At 43.4% G+C, this 20934-nt stretch overlaps 1 protein-coding gene across 1 annotated transcript in view; it reads right to left on the bottom strand.

Annotated features, from left to right (window-relative positions):
- The window catches only part of tp53i11b (tumor protein p53 inducible protein 11b), a 99146-nt gene that overhangs the window by 46157 nt on the left and 32055 nt on the right, over nucleotides 1-20934 (bottom strand). The gene's annotated exons all lie outside the window — the stretch shown is intronic.

Below are 20934 nucleotides of genomic sequence, written 5' to 3'. Positions count from 1 at the left end.
ATCCTCCGTCGGTTTCGCCACCTCCAACGTGACCCCACCACTCGCCACATCTTCCCATCTCCCATGTCTGCCATCCGCAAAGACCGCTCCCTCCGTAACTCCCTTGTCAATTCTTCCCTTCCCTCCCGTACCACCCCCTCCCCGGGCTCTTTCCGTTGAAACCGCAAGAGATGCAACACTTGTCCCTTTACCTCCCCCCCTCGACTCCATTCAAGGACCCAAGCAGTCCAGGTGCGACAGGGGTTCACCTGCATCTCCTCCAACCTCATCTATTGCATCCGCTGCCCTAGATGTCAGCTACATCGTTTCGCCGAACACCTCAGTTCGGTTCGCAATAACCAACCTGACCTCCCGGTGGCTCAGCCCTTCAACTCCCCCTCCCATTCCCCATCCGACCTCTTTGTCCTGGGTCTCCTCCATGGCCAGAGCGAGCAACACCGGAAATTGGAGGAACAGCGCCTCGTATTCCGCTTGGGGAGTCAGCATCCTGCGGGCATGAACATTGAATTCTCCCAATTTTGTTAGTCCTTGCTGTCTCCTCTCCTTCCTCAGCACTTGGGCTGTCTCCTCCCATCCCGCAGCCCTCGGGCCCTTCTCCTCCTTTTTCCTTTCTTCTCCCCGCCACCCCCCATCAGTCTGAAGAAGGGTTTCGGCACGAAACGTTGCCTATTTCCTTCGCTCCATAGATGCTGCTGCACCCGCTGAGTTTCTCCAGCATTCTTGTGTACCTTCGATTTTCCAGCATCTGCAGTTCCTTCTTAAACATATTCCCTCTAACTATTCCCTTCCTGATCTTGTACAGCTCTAATAGGTCACCCCTCAGTCTCCTGTGTGCCAAGGAATACATTCATAGCCTGCCCAGCCTCTCTCTATAACTCAGGACCTCAAGTGCTGGCAACATCCTTGTATATCTTCTCTGCACTCTTTCCAGCTTAACTTCATAAAGCAAGGTGACCAAAACTGAACACAATAGTTCAAATGCAGACTCACCAATATCTTGTACAACTGTAACATAAAGGGCCTGTCCCACGTGGGCGACATTTGGGCGTCACGCAGGAGGCAAGCGAAGATTTTGTGAATCCCAAAATCCTAGGCGCCTACGTTGTGCGTCGTGACGTGTAAATGATGTCGCGTAAATGAAGCGCAAATGATGCCCAGTGGGACAGGCCCTTAACATTCCAACCTCTATACTCAATACTCTGATGAAGGCTAATGTACCAAAAACCTGTGATGCCATTTTCAAGGAACTATGTACCTGCACTCCTAGATACCTCTGCTCTACAACACTCCCCGGGGCCCAGCCATTCAATGTGACGTTCCTGCACTGGTTTGACTTCACGAAATGCTGCACCTCACATTTATCCGCGTTAAACTTAATTAACCATTGGTCAGACCACTAGCCCAACTGATCAAGTTGGGCTAGTGGTCATATAGTGTTCCTGCTGTTATTTTTGATAGCCATTTGCGCTAGCTACAATACAAACCACTTTTGAGTAATCTGCAAACTTAATAATCATGCCTTCTACATTCTGATACAAATCGTTGATATGAACCACAAACTGCAACAACTTTACTGTTGTTGAACATTGTTAAGTAACTATTTTGAGCAGCAATTATTCTCCAGAACAATTCCTTGCTTGGCCATTGCACTGAGCAAACTGATCTAATCAGCATCTTTGTGGATTCCTGTTGAGGAAATGGCTTTTTTAATCAATCTGCCTTCTAATCATTCTCATCAGAGTCTTTTTTCAAAAGAAAGTACTGTTCAAGATTTCATACAACGGAGAGCAATACAATGATTTGTGCAACAGATTAGTAATGCCAGTTAAAGGGATGGAGAAAATCACAATTAATTCAGTAAAATGAGTTGCTACTAAACTGGCTTTGGCCTTGACAGGAGCCATCCCAGCAGTGATCTTAGAGATTTTAAGCTGTAGCGGCACCTGCTGGTGCTCGCAGGTAGTCGAACCATGCGGTCGGGTGCCTCGGACATGTGGCTCTGGGGAGGGTTTGTGTTTCGCGTGCTTTATGTGCGATGCCCTTTCAGTCGCTCTGGACCACCGTTGTGGCTCAATCTGTTTATGTTAGTGTTGAGACACTTTGTCAGTTTACTTGTTTTGTTAATAAACTCGTTTGAACAATAGACTCTCGTCTCATCCGCCAAAATGCAATATTTAACTATACTGTGTAAGTAAAAGTACTATTCGAAGTGGAATTATGATACGGCTCCACGCTATAAATAATTTTGATATTGATAACTGTTTTTTCATGTCAAAGAATAATCGATTCATGGAAAAGAGTCTCAGAAAGCATCCTGAGATGGGACTATTTGTGGAGCTGTAATTATCAGAGTGCTGCACCAGTTCTATACATACTGTACAACCGTACAGTTTCTGAATTACTACAGGGCAAAAATTCTATAGAAGTTGAATACCTAGAGCATTAAGAATTGAATACATTTCACATAGAAGAGATGTTGTTTTTCTCAATGTTCTTTGTCAAGCATGGACACAAGGCAGTGGAAATTAGAAGTTACAACTTTCACTCCTAATCCCAGTAATTTAAAATGTCGCAAAGATCTAAATGCTGGCCACTCTTCCAGTTTCTCCCACTTTCTCTGCTAGTGCACTGTGCTGCACTGGGCTCGTTACAAAATGATGCAGCAAGCAGAACTGCTCCCTTACAAGCAACTCAGATTCACTTATGACTTTAGGTGCTGCCTGTGCGGAATTTGCACGTTTTCCACGTGACCAAACATTTGAGTTTCCTCCGGGTGCTCTGGTTTCTTGACTCATCTCAAAGACACGTCGGCTAGGAGATTAATTGGCTACTGTAAATTGCTCCTCATGTATAGGCGAGTGGTAGAATCTGGGGGAAGTTGATGGGAATGTGAGGCAAATAAATGAAATGATTAGTGTAAATGGGTCATCATGGGCTCAGAGGGCTGAAAGGTCTGCAGACACCATCACTAATTGTGGAAGTAAAAAGATCCAAATGGGGAGATCTGGATGCACCATTTCCTTTACTCATAGGATATTGGAACAGAGTCACACAGCACAGAAGCAAGCCAGTTGGTCCACCATGTCCATGCCAGCCATTGAGCAGCTACACCAGTCACACATATATATATATATATATATATATATATATATACACAATTGGTCCATAGCCTTCCATGACTCAACCCAACCCCTTCACCCCCAAACTGCCTTATAGTTTTAAGTGCGGAGTGAATTAAATTGTTGGTCACAATTTTTTTTGTTGGAGAGAAGATAGGAAATGATTTGAAGCAAAAGCAGGACAAAATGTGTGTTGATCCAATGCGCTGGTGCAGACTGCTCCGTGAATGCTTTCTTAAGTGGAAATCAAAATCCCATATTTTGATAAATATTCAACTTTGCTCAACCATGCCTTTTTCTGAGTTTTCTGTGCATGAATTAGCTGCTGTATTTCCGATATTATTATTTTTTTTTAATTCTTTTGTGATCCCTTCAATATTCAGAAGGTTGTGCATTCCACTTCAAAGATTGGGTCCAAACATCTTGTCCGTCTCTCCCATGCAGCACTGAGCTGTGCGCAAACGTTAATCATAGGCTCCCTCTGTTTTTGGATGGATGTGAGGAATCCTATGGCACAGTTTCAAAGAATGACATGGGAGCCAAATCAGCAGCACTAAAGTTACAGTATATCCCCACATTACGGCTGTTCAGGTAACGATATTCATCTTTACGGAATTTACAAATTACCAAATGTAAAAAGATTGATAGGGAATAATAATCCGCTCTTTTGGAATTACGCGAGGAAAGATAATGAAATAAACACAAATTGTGACATCAACAACAAATGTTGTTAATGTTTCTAGATATGGGAGATAGCGATATGGATGTTTTTTTCAGATTGCCAACTCTCTGTTATGAGAGGATGTAATGTACTTGGTCATCAGAATTCTGCATTTACAGACTCTTCTTGAACTTCCCGTGATACAGCTAGCTGTGGCATTCCCCACTTTACCACACGGATCGCATTTCAAAAGAACTTTGTCAGCTGTAATCATGGGATTGTAATTATAAATGCAAGCCTTTTGTTTCCTGATAGAGGTGTGGCTCAAAGCCCGTCTTAGATCCATCAACCCAGCAAGATCCAGGGCGAATAATCCAGGAAACCCCCAGTCTCTGTGCCTTTGCTATGCCAGAGATTGTCCACTTTCTCATTTCAGTACCTGGAGAGACCTCGGCCTAAAGCAGCGACCTGCCTGAAAAGTAGGACAAATGCCATGGCAATATTACTGTGAAAAGTCACAAGATATTGTCAGAGTTCTGAATCACAATGGTTCCGTTAAAATGTTTTGCAGTCTCTCACCTTTCAAATTATGTTAGCGTGTCTGAACTTTATCAAATGATTATACTAAATACAGTTGATGATCATTTGAATTGACAACACAGTTTGGCTACACACCAAGTAGAGTTATGGTGTGGTACAGCAAGAAACGGCCCACTATGTCCATGCCAATGTTTTTACCCATCTACGCAATTCCAATTACCTGCAAGAGGGTCATATCCTTTTGCGCCTACATAAGTGTTTGTCTAAATGTCCCTTAAACATAGTGATTGTGTTTCCTGGAGTGTTTCCATGCTGATTACTGAAATAGTTAAAATGATTTGCTCTCTCATCAGTGAGAAATAATTTTAGAGTTCACGTCATATTTATATCAGAACTGATCAAGGTATTTCCCCTTTCCCCCCTCCTCACAGTTTGCCTTTGTCTTCATTCCTATTGTAATGCTAGTGAACACGAAGTTGTTGGTTTTGGTTGTGGAAGACATTTCGACAGGTATGTGGATAGGAAAGGTTTAGAGGCAAATGGACCAAATGCAGGCAAATGGGATTAACTTGGATGGAGCATCTTGGTTGGCATGGACGAGCTGGGCTGAAGGGCCTGTTTCCGTGCTGTATGACTCTAAACCATAACAAGGGGCGTCCCACCACCAACAAAGCTAGTTACTCGGGTGGTTTGTTTCAGTGCCTCACTTACTTCAACAGTGATCACGCTTCTTTGTGAGTGATGTCTTCTGCGGATTAAAAAAACGTGCATTTTCCTTCACATAATCAGTTTTGCAAAATGAACCATCTTAAATTTCACTGGAACACTATGGGCATTTGCAGAGTCCATGCATCAGGTTAATGACCTTCCATTAGTATTGGGGGGGAAAGTGAATTCAGTCAAAGTGTGGGACTGTGATAAAATGGCTTGGGAAGGATTAGACAATTAAAGGGATGGCATTTGTTTTGTTATTGGTCTCTCTGCTCCTCACTCCTCACTGGAGAAGACTGAAGAAGTATCTCGACCCGAAACATCATCTATTCCTTCTCTCCAGAGATGCTGCCAGTCCCACTGAGTTACTCCAGCATTTTGTGTCCATCTTCAAATGACGTCACGCGCTCCAGACAGCTGTGCGGACGCATGATGACGCGCGCAACCATCGCGCATCAGTCTCTACCAGCCTGTCTCATAAATGACGGCCAAGTGGGACAGGCCCTTTACTCTTCACAGACATCTCAGATTACCTCCCAAAAGTTTAAGATACAGAATAAAATTCACTCTCACGGAATCCTCTAAACCTTCTACACCTCACCTTAAGTTTATGCCTCAAGACATCACTGCTACAAGGAAAAATATCCGACTATCAACCCTTTCACTATCTCATAATTTTATCCACTCTCTTCAGGATCACATCAGGTCCCGTGTACTTGCATCAGGAGTCCCTCGGCTTCCTCTCCTCCCTGGAAAACAAACCCAGTCCATCAGTCTCTCCTCATAACTGAACATAGCCTGCAGTTGCATCACATCTTTCCTGAGGTGTGGAGACTACAACTGCACACAGGACTCCAGCTGTGGCCTAACTAATGTTATTAATATTTCATATCACCTTCCTGCAGTGTACAACCTTCCTCTCACCCAGTCAACCCCATGGCCATTATTTATATCACCTGGCAGTTACATTTGCCTCTAAATCATTAATATTTATTAAAAAGGCAAGGGGCCAAATGCAGAGTCCTGCGTAGTCTCACTGCTAATAACCTTCCAGTCACAAAAAACCCTCATCAACCATTAACCTTTGCTTCCTGCCACCGAGACTATTTTGGATCCAGTTAGCTGCTCTCACCTGGTTCCCAATCTGCAATGTGGGACCTTGTCAGAACACATACTCAAATTCAAAAACTTCACCACTCGTTCTGACAGCTTTAGTTGATACACAAATTATAGAATACAACAAAGCATCTTAGACTGAGTAAGAAATGCCTGGAGACATTCTATATCCCAGGTTCAACTTCATTCCTCAGGCTATGAGCAACTCAATTTTGCCAAAGTATGTGGTTTTAGTTTACTTTAGTTTTAGTTTAGAGATACAGCTCGGAAACAGGCCCTTCGGCCCACCGGGTCCATGCCGACCAGCGATCCTCATAAATTAACACCATCCTACACCCACTAGGGACAATTTACTTTCCATTTACCAAGCCAATTAACCTACAAACCTGTACGTCTTTGTGGTGTGGGACGAAACCGAGATCTTGGAGAAAATCCACGCAGGTCACGGGAGAACGTAGAAACTCCGTACAGACAGACAGCACCTGTCAGAACATCTGTCTCTCCAAACTCCAAGGTGATCCTACACAGCTATGGAAATACCCCTTCAATTGCAGTGCTAATACACACTGACCCAAAAGTCCTCAGAGGCTCCACATTCAGCTGGATTTTTGAGACATCAGACACTGCCCAGGAAATTCTGAGAGCATCTGTGTTGTACTGTTGTTTGGAGATTTCCCAGGACATCCACAACCAATGTCTCCATTGTTAAAATATATCTCTTTGGGATTTAGCATCCAACCTTCACTTCCAGGTGTGGCAGCTCAGCTATCTGGAATGCTGTTGGATGGCACAAGCTGGTAGATCAGTCAGCTGTACCCAGGAGGCAACTGCTGGAGCAGGAGGGAATGTTTCTGAGATCACCGCTGTGGGCATTTGAAGATAATTGCTCTTAGAGTAGTACTGGAATGAGGGAAAGTCAAACAGGAACAAGCAGCAGACACAGTCTGCACGGCTCTCAGCATTAATGGAGCCACTGACTTTGTTACTATAGTCTCAGGAACGATGGCAATGCGAATGTGAGAAACAACTGCACAAAGTCAACAAAATCAGCATTTTGATGCAACCTTTTGCCCTAAAGTACATCCACGAGTACTAAATATATTTATACTGGCAGAAAATGCTGAAAATCCACAGCAAGTTAGGCAGCACCAGTGGAGAGAGAAACATGTGGTTTATTTTCCCATTCCTCCATCTCAGGATCAAATATTTCTTCAGTTGCCTATCCAACCCATCTCTCTAGCCTAACTCTACCTTCCTTCAAATCTTCATATTTTGCCACAGGTTTAGTCAGTACAAAACAAAATCTTGGTGTTTCTCTTCCACTTCTTAAACCCCTTTTTCACGGGGCGACTTGACGCAAGAGGTAACCAGAGTTTAACATCGTGGGAACCTTGTGCGATAACACTACGGCATTCGTGGACTACCGTGGACCACCATGGCGCTAACGGCAGGTAATCGTGTAACTTGGGTACTTGGGAGAAAATTCAAGCAAGGTTGAATTTCTCCAAGAGCGACTTGTACACTTGTGGTTGAGCATTGCAACATTTTATGCACATAGTGGCCAGTGCGATATCCGTAGTAACTCTTGCTAATTTATTTTATCCGTAGTAACTCTTGTGGGAACTCCTGCGAACGGTAAACCCCGGAAGCTGGACAGAGGGGACAGAAGGTGAGTAAAAAAGGTGTTCTCAATGTCGCCAATGGAACATGTGTCCATCGAGGACGTCCCACCTCATTGTCATTGTTGGAGAATCTTTTTAACAGGAACACGCAGAGATGGCTCCCAGAAAAGCTCAAAGAAAGGGGGTAAAGCGTGTCAGAAAGGTTTTTGCCATGCAGGAGAATGAGGAGGAGATGCAGCAAGAGAGACAGGTGGAGAGGCAACAGGAGATGCCAGAGATAACACTGCCTGTGGGCTCCTTGGAGCAGGGAGAGGGTGAGCAAGGTGGATTTCAGATTGCCTCCCCAGTAGCCGTTGTAGGAATAGCCTCTACAGACGCTTATGTAAAGGGAAGATGGCAGAAGGTAAGGCCATATAACTTCTCCAGGGAACAAGAGGGGGAACTTGTAGAATTGTACCAATTTAATGAGATTCTCTACGATAAATCCAAAGAGGATTATAGAAACAGGGAGAGAAAATGGAACCTGCTGGAGACGAAGGCTGCCGAGTATCCCGGGTGCTCATGTGAGTATATATAACGATATATCAGTTCATCAACAGGAGAACCATTTAATGTTATCCAAGATTTAAAAACATACAATGCTATAGATGTAAAAGTGCTGTTTTTGCAGTTAACTTAAACTTCTCTTATAAGTCTGTCTGTGCCCTGCAGCTGCAAAGTAAAAAAGTCGCACAGCTTTTACACCCTCTGTGTTTGAGGTTGTAATCATGTCTCTAAGGGAGGATATTTACAGTGTGTGAAAGAAAAAAGTGACATCATTTGTGCCACGTGATGATTAATTGCACTTGACAGTTTACAATGCTCATTCAAGATTTAACGGGAAAGCTCGGGAGACGGACAAGTCACTCGCACAAATAACAGAAATGCCGAGTACCATGGGAACTCTTTATCTACCCCCCCCCCGTTATATCGTATGATATCGTGCTAGACCACGACCACTTCACTCTGGTCACATCTTGCGTCAAGTCGCCGTGTGAAAAAGCCCCATTAGTGCTGGAGCAACTCAATGGGTCAGGCAGCATCTACAGAGGCAATGGATAGCCTTGTCAGTCTGAAGATCCTTCTGAAGAAGGGTCCCAACCCAAAGTGTCACCTGTCCATTCCCTCCACAGATGCTGCCTGATCCACTGTGTCCCCCCCCAGTACTGTGTTTTACCCAAGATTCCAGCATCTGCTATTCCGTGGTTCTAGCCTTAACACAAATCTCCCCCAATGCTCCTTCTACCACATTTTCCTGGTCCTTGTGACTTTCATATTCATCTTACTTATGCAGTTATATTAGCGTTAATCACAAGTGCCACTACCTTTTAACCTAATGGTCTGAAGAAGGGTTTCGGCCCGAAACGTTGCCTATTTCCTTCGCTCCTTAGATGCTGCTGCACCCGCTGAGTTTCTCCAGCTTTTTTGTGTAACCTAATGCTCACATTGTTCCTTGTCAAACATTTTTCAAAATTCAAACGTCACAAATTCTTCTCATTAAATCTCTCCTCACTCTTTTTTATATTCGACCTTTGCGAATACAGAGGTGGCCTTTTGTTCTTATGCCTGAACCCGGGGCGTTATAATTTGAATGGAAGCTTTGGGTGACGTATTGCAATGTAAATGCTTAACAGTTTATGAACTCCAGCCAAGAAGAATTCTTGCCAAGCTGGAGCTTTGCTATAATAATCCACGCTTATTTTGCACCATTTTATCATTGGACATGTGGGTATTGTCACATCACTGGTTGGAGTTAAAAACTACAATCCCCATGATTCTTTTGTTCAAACTCACTCAGTAGAGTCTGGAAGTCGGGAGTTCCTTACATCTGTCATCCGTGCCATTTTCTATATTTATACTAAATGTGGGTGATAATGTAAAGATTTGAGCTGTGCAGCCTGGAATGTGCAGTAAATTATTCTGCTAATAGGATTATATGTCCATTTTGGACCCCAAGCAAACGTTGTTAAATAAGGACATTAACAAGATTGCCTTTTCTCCTCATTCCAAATACAAAACAAGTATCAAGGCAAAATACTTAGAACCAGCCTCAACAACAACAAAGTCTGAAAGAGGGTCTCGACCCGAAACGTCACCTGTTCCTTCTCTCCAGAGATGCTGCCTGTCCCGTTGATTTACTTCAGCATTTTATGTCTACCAGCCTCAACAACAGAAAAGCACCACAAAATAGCCCAAGAGAAGTTAATCGTTTTATTTTGTGTTGTCAGCCCAATGAGGTCTCTATAAAAAGCAACAAGGCTGGGTAGAGATGGAGGAATCTCCAGTTAACTCCAGAGGAGACCAAAGAACTGATCGTAATAAATTTCTGTCTCACAAGCATCATAAGATCATGTGATAGTAGCAGAATTAGGCCATTCGGCCCATTAATTCTACCCTGCTATTCAATCATGGCTAATCTATCTCTCCACCCTAACCCCATTCTCCTACAGTCTCCCCATAACCTCGGACACCCGTACCAATCAAGAATCTATCTATCCCTGCCTTAAATATATCCACTGACTTTGCCTCCACAGCCTTCTGTAGCAAACTTTTCGGATTCAACACCTTCTGACAAAATAAATTCCTCCTCATCTCCTTCCTAAAAGAACGTCCTTTAATTCTGAGCCAATGGCCTCTAGTCCTAGACTCTCCCACTTGTGGTGACATCCTCTCCACATCCACTCTATCCAAGCCTTTCACTATCCTGTACTTTCCAATGAAGTCCCCCCCCCTCATTCTTCTCAACTCCAGCGAGTACAGGCCCAGTGCTGTCAAACGCTCATCTTATATTAAGCATGATAGAAAGTGTAAAGAAATCAAGTGAAGTGTGGCTGACAGCAAATGCATGCTTGACGCAACAATTTTACGTAACAGCCAATCTCCCAGAGCATGCAGCAAGAACCCAGACTTGTTAAGATCCGAGTTTGACAGTGACAATTTGTCTCTGAATGATTCTGCACCATTTGGCAGAGTTTATTACTCCAGTCTGTGGACAATGAAGCCTGCATGATGTAGACACTTCAGACAGGGAATGATGAAAATATTGAGAAAGCATGTAGAATCATAACCTGAAGATTTAATTGTTGTTACAATGAATGATTGGTGAATTAGGTTTTGCACCATGGGATGGATACTTTCACTCAATGACTCATTTGAATTTTGTTTTAGTGCATTTGCAACATTTTAGATGTTTTTTTATGGGTTATGCACAAATGTGGCCACCGTTTATTGTCCATTCCTAATATGTGGAAACAAGCCACTTTCTTGAACCACTGCCGTTTTTATGGTGAAGATACTCCCACCTCTGCCCTTGGGGACTGTGCTCCAGAAATTAGACCAATGACGATATATTTCCAAGTCAGGATGGTGAGAGACTGCTGCTGGTGGTGCTCCCATATACCTGCTGTCTTTGTCCTTGGTGGTTAGGGTTTGGAAAGTGCTGTTGGAATTTAATCTTAAGTCTTTTGTTTTTGTACTGAACATACATAGGAATGCCTGAGAGCTTTCCAAATTTACTTTGAATGTTACAGTTCAGAGATTATTTACTCTTATTTCTTAAACAACACTGATTTTCCTTTTTTTACAGGAGATGTGCATTGTCTGAAAGGCATAAAAGTTCCCTAAATAGATTATATAAGTCTTTTGGTAGCAGTAGAAGAAAGATTTATTTACTTATACAGTTATAAATGTGCACATTAGAATTTATCATTGGAAATTGACAGGAAGTGTATCTAATCAGATACAACAATGGTAATGCATTAAATATAAATTGAAGTATTAGCTTCAGGGAGTATGGAGCATGTAATAGAAATAGAAAGAGAAAGACTGAGACAGAGTAATTGAGAGAGATGTTTGAAAATAAGAGAGTGAGAGAGACAGGGATTGAGGAAAGAATGTCGGTCAACAAGGCTGGATGAGAGGAGATATGATCTTCATATCAGAAAGGATCATGCAAGGCCGACACTCGTATGCATATCCCTATGTTTGAACAGTCTCTGCTCTCCAAAGGTGGGAGCTTCATATGTCAGCAATGTTCTTATTTAGAATCAATCTTTATTAAATAATATCGATTGGGCATGAACCTTAAAGGGATTTTTATCGCTGGAACATGTGGGTAGCAAGGTCACTTATGTCAGACTGCTATTTATTAACTGTAGATCCACCTTCAACACTATCATCCCAACTAAACTCATCCCCAAACTCCTGAACCTAGGGGTCAGCACTCAATATCTAGTGGGATTCACGACTTTCTGACCAATAATCCATAATCAGTGAGAATAGTTGACAACACATCTACTACAAAACTTCTCAATACAAGGCTGTGTTCTCAGCCCCTTACCCCACTATATGACTGGGAAACCAAATTCTGCTCTAATTCCATTTACAAGTTTGCAGATACCACCATCTTGGGCCAGATCTCAAACAACACTACACAGAACACAGCAAAGAGAGACAGAGCGCTTAGTAACATGGTGTAAAGACAACAATCTCTCCCTCAATGTCAGCAAGATGAAGGGCCTGTCCCACTTGACGATTTTTCCGGCGACTGCTGGCGCAATTGACTGACGTATCAGAGTTGCCGAAAGGTTTTGAACATTTCAAAATCCAGCGGTGACAAAAATGTTGCAACACTTGAGGAAACACCGCGTGTCAATACATCATCACGCCACGGCATGACGCGGCGTGATGGCGTATTGACATGCGGTGTTTCAGTGACCTGATACGTCAGTCAGTAATGCCGACAGTCGCCAATAAAAAAATCGCCAAGTGGGACAGGCCCTTGAAGGAACTAGTTAATGACTTCAGGAAATGAGGTTGTGTGCACTCTTCGAGCCAATATTAAAGGTGCTAAAGTGGAGATGGTCGAGAGCCTCAAGCTCCCAAGCATAAATATTATCAACAATTTGTCCTGGACCAACCGTATGGAAAGCACACCAATGTTTCATCTCCAAACCTCCACAGAAATTCAGGTACGGTTCCTTCCCAGACTATTGAACGGTCCTCTCATTGTAAATTGCTCGTTTCTAAGCTTCCCCCCCCAGTCTAGTTTCAGTAAAAACACTTAACCACGCACTTGAAACAACTAATCTTTATTTTACCAAAAGCACGTCACAGTTCAACTACTGTATCTATCCCACTGCGGGTTTGATCCTCGTGTCTGCCTGTTCAAGCCCTCTAGGCCTCGTTCAGATAGAGACACTGCAGAAGTTCACGCAGTCCAAAGCGCTCTCCAAGAAGATCGACGCTGGGCTTCATGATAGCGGTCTTTTATATGTCCCGGGACCTCGAGGGGCCAAACCACACGGGGGTGGTCTCTTAATCATCCAATTACAAATATCTATTAACCTCATACATACCAGGTATTCCCCTAACCCAATGATACAACAGCTCAATACATTGTATTCAAAACGGACTTCGAGAGGAAGCCAACTTAGTAACATTTACCCTAATTTACAGAAAACCCAGACAAGGTTCAACACCTCATCCAATCAACACTCGGCAAAGTCAAACTCTGCAACATTATTTACAAGGTGTATGTCTGGTTTGCAGCCATCCAATCCATTCTATGCATTTTGTACCTAATTGACAGGGTTTGCAGATATTCACAATCTTTGCTTGCAAATTGTATCTAAGCTCCAGACACTCTGGCACCTCTCATTCTCATGCCTTCTCCCCATAATCCCTGAGGCGTACTAATCAAGCATTAATTAATCTCCACTGTAAAAATATCCATTGACTTGGGCTCCACAACCTTCTATGGCAGTGAATTGCACATATTCACCACCCTCTGCCTAAAGAACTTCCTCATCTCCTTTCTGAAGGTATATTCTTTTATGTTTTTTTATTCTGAGGCTGTGGCCTCTGGTCCAGACTCTAGCCTAGTGGAAACATCTTCTCCACAACCGAAGGCCTTTCACTATCCTGAGTTTCAATGAGGTTCCCCCTATCCTTTTCAAACTCCAGCTACAGGCCCAGTGCCACCATTGTTCATATGCGTAATGGTTTGATCATTCCCTCATGTATGGTCTAATATGATCCTTCCTCAGATAAGAGGCTCACAGCTGCTCACAATACTCCAAATGCGGTCTCACCTGTGCTACAAAGCCTCAGCGTTATATTCCCGTTTTTATATTTTAGTCCTTCCTGAATAAATGCTAGAATTGCATTTGCCTGCCTTACTACCAATTCGACTTGCAAATTAACTTTTTGGGAATCCTGCACCAGCACTCCCAAGTCCCTGTGTACCTCTGATTTCTGAATTCTCTCCTCATTTAGAAAATAGTCTACATCTTTATACCTAGTACCAAAATGGAACTTAACACCTAGAGTAGGCGAGTAGGCGCAGTACAATGACAAGCACTGTTGCAATCTCCACTGCTTTAAATATCCAGTTGACTTGGGCACATTCTCTCATTGTGTGGGCTTTCTAGGTGGCTGGTGAATTGCATCCCAATTCATGCCAGGTTAATGCTTCTAAAGAACTTCGCTCGAGTGGTATAATCTGGGGACTGTTAATAGAATGTAGGGAAAGAAGGATAAATGCAGGATTAGTGCAAATTAGTGATTGATCAAATAACCCATTACCGTGTTGCGTTTAGTTCTATCTGGACTGTACCTAGTCCAGGGGTGGAGAACCTGTGGCCTTAAGGCCACATGTTGCCTTCTAGGCCATTAAGTGCGGCCTTTTGAATAAATCAAAATTTTGTAAAACAAATCAACAAAATAATCCACCCCGACTCAGCCACAATTAAAACGATCCAGGCTATTTCACTATTCATTTTGTAAGTTTCTAATGAGGTTCCCCCTTATTCCTTCCAACTGCGGCAGCGAGTGACAGGTTCCCCAGTGCCATCTAGAGGGGAGTTTCAGGGGTCTTATATGTGTTAACCAAATATCATCCCTGGGATGAATTGGACCCCCATTAACCTCCTCTGTATAACCCTCTCATAGCCACCTGCATATACCAAATATATCCTCAGATAAGAGGTTCACGTTTGCTCAAAATACTATCCAAATGCGGCTTTATTAAAACAAGGAACGAGATGATCATGGGCAAAGTTACTATGTTGAAAAGCACATTAATTGCTATAAATAAAATCAGAGAATGCTTGGGATACTCAATTGGACAGGTAGCCTGTGAGGACTGAATCAAGGTGAATGTCTCAGGTTGATGATCTTCATAAGTTTTTTTTAGGCCAGCTTGTTTTTATCTATCCTCCACTGCTTGAACCTAGCACAGTTCTCACTGAAAGCTGTTGACCTGAACTGCAAATTCCTGTACTCTCTCCACAGATGCTGCCTGGTCGAGTTTTTGCAGCAATTTGTTTCACCAGGTTTTCCAGCTTTTTGCAGTTTTCTTTAGCATTTGGATAATGATCACTTATGTGGGCTTTCTGGAGAAGGAGAGCAAGGCAAGATACTGTATCACCATTAAATAATCATATTGTGAGCAGAATTTATTTGTCTATCATTGGTGGTAGAAAATAATGACCAATGAGCATAATATTCTGGACAAATTATATTAGGCAAATTCATAGCCCAAAGGCTCATTTAAACAAAATATTTCTCCAGAAAGTGCCCCAGCAGCTCTGTCATTCTCATAAAGGCCTAAGCTTGTACATGGTCATTTCTCTGTAATATTTGGAGCGATGTCGGGACCAGCCCCGCACAACTCCATACGGCTCTGGCGATCCAAGTGGGACCGGCCCCACGAGGCCGTACGGCTCAAGCGACCACGTTAGGTCGTGCTCGCCGCATGCTGGTGGGACAGGCCCATAAGGTATCTCAGCGGGAGCAGGACAGGCAGCATCTCCAGAGAGAAGGAATGGGTGACATTTCAGGTCGAGACCCTTCTTCAGTCTGAAGAAGGGTCTCGACCCAAAACATCACCCATTCCTTCTCTCCAGAGATCTTGCCTGTCCCGCTGAGTTACTCCAGCTTTTTGTGTCTATCTTCAGTGTAAATGAGTAGTTAATGGTCAGCATGCTCAGTGAGCTGAAGGGCCTTGTTCCATGCTGACAATATATCTCTTCTGAATTTTGCTGAAGGAAATCTGGGTATAAAAGAAAAATACTTTTGTTATTAAGCTACAGGAGATTTGAAAATAGCCTGAGAATTCGATGTGGTCTTGTGATGAGTGCATTAGACCAGAGACGGAATACATGCAGCAGGATATGAGAGTCCGATGATGGACAACAGTTCAGTAACAGATGCTACATACATTGCCCTGCTGCTGAGTGTTCATAATGAAAGCTTCAGTGCCATACAATTCATAGGATGGTCCACCAGCAGAGGACTCCCTGGCTTGATTTACTCATCCCACGCGTTATAATATGCAAGAGCCTGGAATTATCTGGGGACTGCACGCTACTCTGGGGAGCAGTACAGTCTGAATGAATTGACACGAGGCGTCACGGAGAAATAATACACAGAAACCCCAATGCAAACTCTCCAGTGTCTACTGGTGGTCGGGGTTAGGATTGAACAGATTGGCAGGGTAAAGGTTCCAGCATCTGAATTAACACCAGAAGCTGGAAAAGTGAAATCAGAAGAAAAAACACTGGTAAACTATGGCCAATTAACACCATAGTCGGGGGTCACTGAATCAGCACTATGAATGTGTTAAGCAGCTGGTAGCAGAGGCTGCCTCATCCCTGGGGACTGTCTGTAATCTTGGTCTTAAAAAGGAAGGTCTGCATTTATGTTGTAGATCGAAGCACTTTATACATAACATAAGATGCGGGAGAATTAGTTGGTCACACGGTACAAGCCAGCTGCCGTATTCATCATGTTCATGGCTGATCACCGCTTAAGGGTCATTTTTCTCTGCTTTCTCTATGTCCCTTGATTCCTTGAATATCAGTCTCCATTTTGAATGAACTCGGTAGCTGAGCCTCCACTGCTCTCCAGTGTAGAGGATTCTGCGTTCATCACCAAAGAGCGAGGAAATTTCTCCTCATCTCAGTCCTAAACTGCTACTCCTTACTCTGAGACTATTCTGAGGCTGGTTCTAGATTCACAGCCAAGAAAAACACCTTCCCTGCATTCACTTTGTCAGGAACTTCAAGAGTTCTGAAGAATCCTTGATTCTGAAGGATCCAGACCTGAAATGTCGTCTGTCCATTCCTTCCACAGATGCAGCCTGACCTGTTGAGTAACACCAGCAATTTGTAGTTGCTCAAGACTCCAGCAGCTCCAATTCCATTTGTCTTTACTGTAGGAATTCTGTTAGATTCAATGTGATAACTTCTAATTCTTCTGAACTTTAGAGATTACAGAACTTATCTATTTAGTCTCGCTTCAAGCAGCAAACCTGAAATGAGCAATTGGGTGAATCTTTGTGACACTCCGATTTAGGCAGACACATATATTTTTAAATAAGTCTACAAAAAGATCTCCATGGAGAAATGCCACGCAGGTAAGGACAGAAATAAGAGCGTTGAAAAACTGAACACAGGTGGCGAAAAACAAACCTCCAGGTTCACTATGGCATCTATAGGGAGAGACTTCGCATTTATGGCTTGGAGCTGAGAAATGCCAAGGCGGTCTTTCTTCTCTGACATTATCGTCAAAAACAATAATAATGCGCGTGCCTCATTTGCTACTGTCGACAGGCTAACAAACCCTCCTGTGTCAGTAGCCTCTGAACCTCTTTCCATGAATTTGCCTCCTTCACTGACAAAATGCAGAAATTAGACATGCCTCCATATCAGGTACAGGATGTGTGTCATCCGCGTGTCCACGTAAACGCCATGACACAATTTTGTGCAATCAACCATAAAAACCTGGAGGACATTATACAACATCTGAAATCCTCCTCCTGCTGCCTTGATATTCTGCCAACAGGCTTTTTCAAAAAAATTTCAAATTATTTGGCCTCAGATCTTCTACAAATCATAAACACGTCTCTTCTCTCAGGTCTCTTCCCAAAGGTTCTGCAGTCATCAAACCACTCTTAAAAAGAACAATCTAGACACATCACTAAAGTGCAATTACAGGCCCATATCAAACCAGCCATTTGTAAGTAAAATCATTGAAAAAGCTGTTTTCTACAGCTTAACAACTTCTTGTCACTAAACAACTGTTTTGATGCCTTCCAGTCAGGTTTTCGACCACACCACAGCACTGAGACTGCTCTTGTTAAGGTCTTCAATGACATCCACTTAAATGCAGACAGTGGCAAAATTTCAGTCTTAGTATTTGCTACTCTGGATCTCAGTGCTGCATTTAACACGGTCGACCACACCATATTACTAGGCCGATTGGAAAACTGGGTTGGACTTTCTGGCACAGCACTAAATTGGTTTGAATCCTACTTAAAGAACAGGGACTACTTTGTGTCTGTAGGTAACTACACATCAGAGTGGACAAATATGACATGTGGAGTTCCCCGGGACTCCATTCTGGGACCTCTGTTTAACATCTACATGCTCCCACTGGCTCAGATTATGGAAAACACCAATAAGTTACCACAATTATGCAGACGACACACAAATTTACAAAACCATATCACCATATCACTATGGTCCAATACGGATACTGAGGATACAAATCAACATTTGGATGTGCCAAAACTTTCTTCAATTAAACAAAGACAAAACTGAGGTAGTTATTTTTGGAGCCAAAGAGGAATGATTCAAAGTCAGTGGTCAGCTTCAATCGGCAATGTTAAAACCCACGGACAAAGCCAGAACTCTTGTTGTAATCGTGGACTCAGACCTGAATTTCAACAGCCACTTTAAGACAATTACAAAGTCAGCCTACTATCACCTTAAGAATATATCACGGGTTAAAGGATTTATGGTTCAACAGGATTTGGAAAAACTTGTTCATGCATTTATCTCAGTAGTCTTGACTACTGTAATGTTGTCTTCACAGGTCTCCCAAAAATATCGATTAGACAGCTGTAGCTGATTCAGAATGCTGCTGCTCGAGTCTTCTCCAAAACCAAGAAAATGGATAACATCACTCCAGTTTTGAGGTCTTTAAACTGGCTTCCAGTCTGTCAAAGAATTGATTTCAAAATATCACTGTTGGTTTATACAGCACTGAATGGTCTAGGGCCAAAACATATTTCTGATCATCTGCAACATTATGAACCATCCAGACCTCTGAGGTCTGCTTTCTAACCCCAGAGTCAGAACTAAACATGGAGAAGCAGCTCTTAGTTTTTATGCACCACATATATGGAACAAACTTCCATAAAAATGCAGGTCTGTTCCAACTCTCAGTTCTTTTAAATCGGGGGTGAAGACTTCTCTGCTTGACGCTGCCTTTAATTAAATAATGATTAATTTCTTACATTGCTTTGTAACTTTTATTCTTGTATTTTATACTTGTCTTTTTCTATTTTAGCTTGTTTTTATTTTCTATTCTTTTTAATGACTGTTTTTAAATTGCTTTTTAATGCTTTGTGTACAGCACTTTGAATTGCCTTGTTGCTGAAATGTGCTATGTCAATAAACTTGCTTGCTAAAACTATGCACAACGTGCTAAAACTATGCACTCGTGGGGAGGAGCCATCTTGGTGAACGGCTGCTAGCCAGCAGCTGTCCGTTTTAAATTCGTTTTTTTTATTGTTTTTAGTGAGTCCTGTTTTTTGTTTGTAGGGGATATGGTCTTTTTTAATGTGGGGGGTAGGTGTAACTTTATTTCTAGATCCCTACCTGGTCGGTGTGGCAGCCTTTTCTCCGGGCTGCCCGTCGACCCGTCCTCGTGGCCTACCAGAGGGCTTGGAGCGCCGTTTCCTGGCGGGGACCGCCCAGCACCTCGGCCTCGGTGGTGGCACAGCGCTGGAGCGCTACAGCGGAGTGGAGTGGAGCGGGCGATGCCTTGCCTGGGTCGCCGCGCTGGAGCGACGCGCTGGAGCTCTGGCGAGCTGGACCGCCGAGAGCAACATCTCCGGGCTGCGGTCTGTGGAGCGGAGAGGCGGCGTGCAGAGAGGCGGCGCCGACTTTTTCATCGGGAGCCTGGGAGCTCCAAACCGGCGCGGCCTTGTCGGCTTCGGCAGCCGCGGGCTCCAACCAGGAAGCGGCCGTTCCAGGTGGCCCAGCCGCCGAAAGGACTCTCCCGACGCCGGGGCAAGACCACCCGGTGAGAACGGCCAGGGACATCGGGCCTCCGTAGAGACAATTGCGGTGGCCTCAATAGGCCTGACTTTGGGGTGAACATGCGGTGGGGACTGGACATTGTGCCTTCCCCCAAAGTGCTATCCACTGTGGGGGGATGATTTTTTTGTCTAATTGTAATCCTGTTAGTCTTTGTCCAAGATGGCTGCCGTGAAGAGAGAGTCGACGCTGGCACGCTTTGGCTGCCGCTGCTCTCTCTTTACGCTGTGTTTTTGATTTTCTGTTTTTGGATTGAATTCTGTTTTTAATTTGTGTCTCTGTTACTTATTTTATTCCGATTATATGTTTTTATTCCGATTGCTATGTAAGGTGTCCTTGAGATGTCTGAAAGGCGCCCATTAAATAAAATTTATTATTATTATTATTACAAAAAGCGACGCATTGCCTCATCAAGGCTCTATACAATTGCAGCAAGACATCTTTACTCCTACATTAAAAGGGTCTCATAATAAAGTTTAACATACCGTATGCCTCTGTTGCTATACCTGCATGCAGGCCTTCAGTAACTGATTCAAAGACATGTCCCTTTGAACATCAACAGATGAAACAGTAATGTAGGAAACAGCAATAGCCATTAACAGGCAATTTATTTGGCCCTGACAGTACTGGAAGTACAAACATTAGCCAGGGCACCAGAGCAATCTTCCCTGCTCTTCCCTGAAGCAGTGTCATGAGATTTTACACCCGTCTGAGAGCCGATGGAGTTGTGGTTTAATATCTCAGCTGACAGTGCAGGTCTCCACGAGTGCAGGACCAACGTGTCAACCTGGATTTTATGCTCAAGTCACCAGAGCGGAACTGAACCTGACAACGTTCTGCTTCTGAAACAAGAGAAGTGCCAACAGCTCACACACTGGACAGCCTGCAGTGTTTCACTTTTTACTTCGGCCTTAATATTCCATGCGTGTGGGTTTCTTCAGCCACTTGATGTTAAACCTGTTAATTTGTCTGACAGCACTGTCACGCAAAGTGCCCAATGCATTAATTACTAATGGGAC

This window comes from Leucoraja erinacea, chromosome 18 (genome assembly GCF_028641065.1).
Source record: "Leucoraja erinacea ecotype New England chromosome 18, Leri_hhj_1, whole genome shotgun sequence".
Lineage (NCBI taxonomy): Eukaryota > Metazoa > Chordata > Chondrichthyes > Rajiformes > Rajidae > Leucoraja > Leucoraja erinaceus.
The sequence above is the reverse complement of the archived record's forward strand: the minus strand, read 5'-3'. Positions and strand labels throughout refer to the sequence as shown.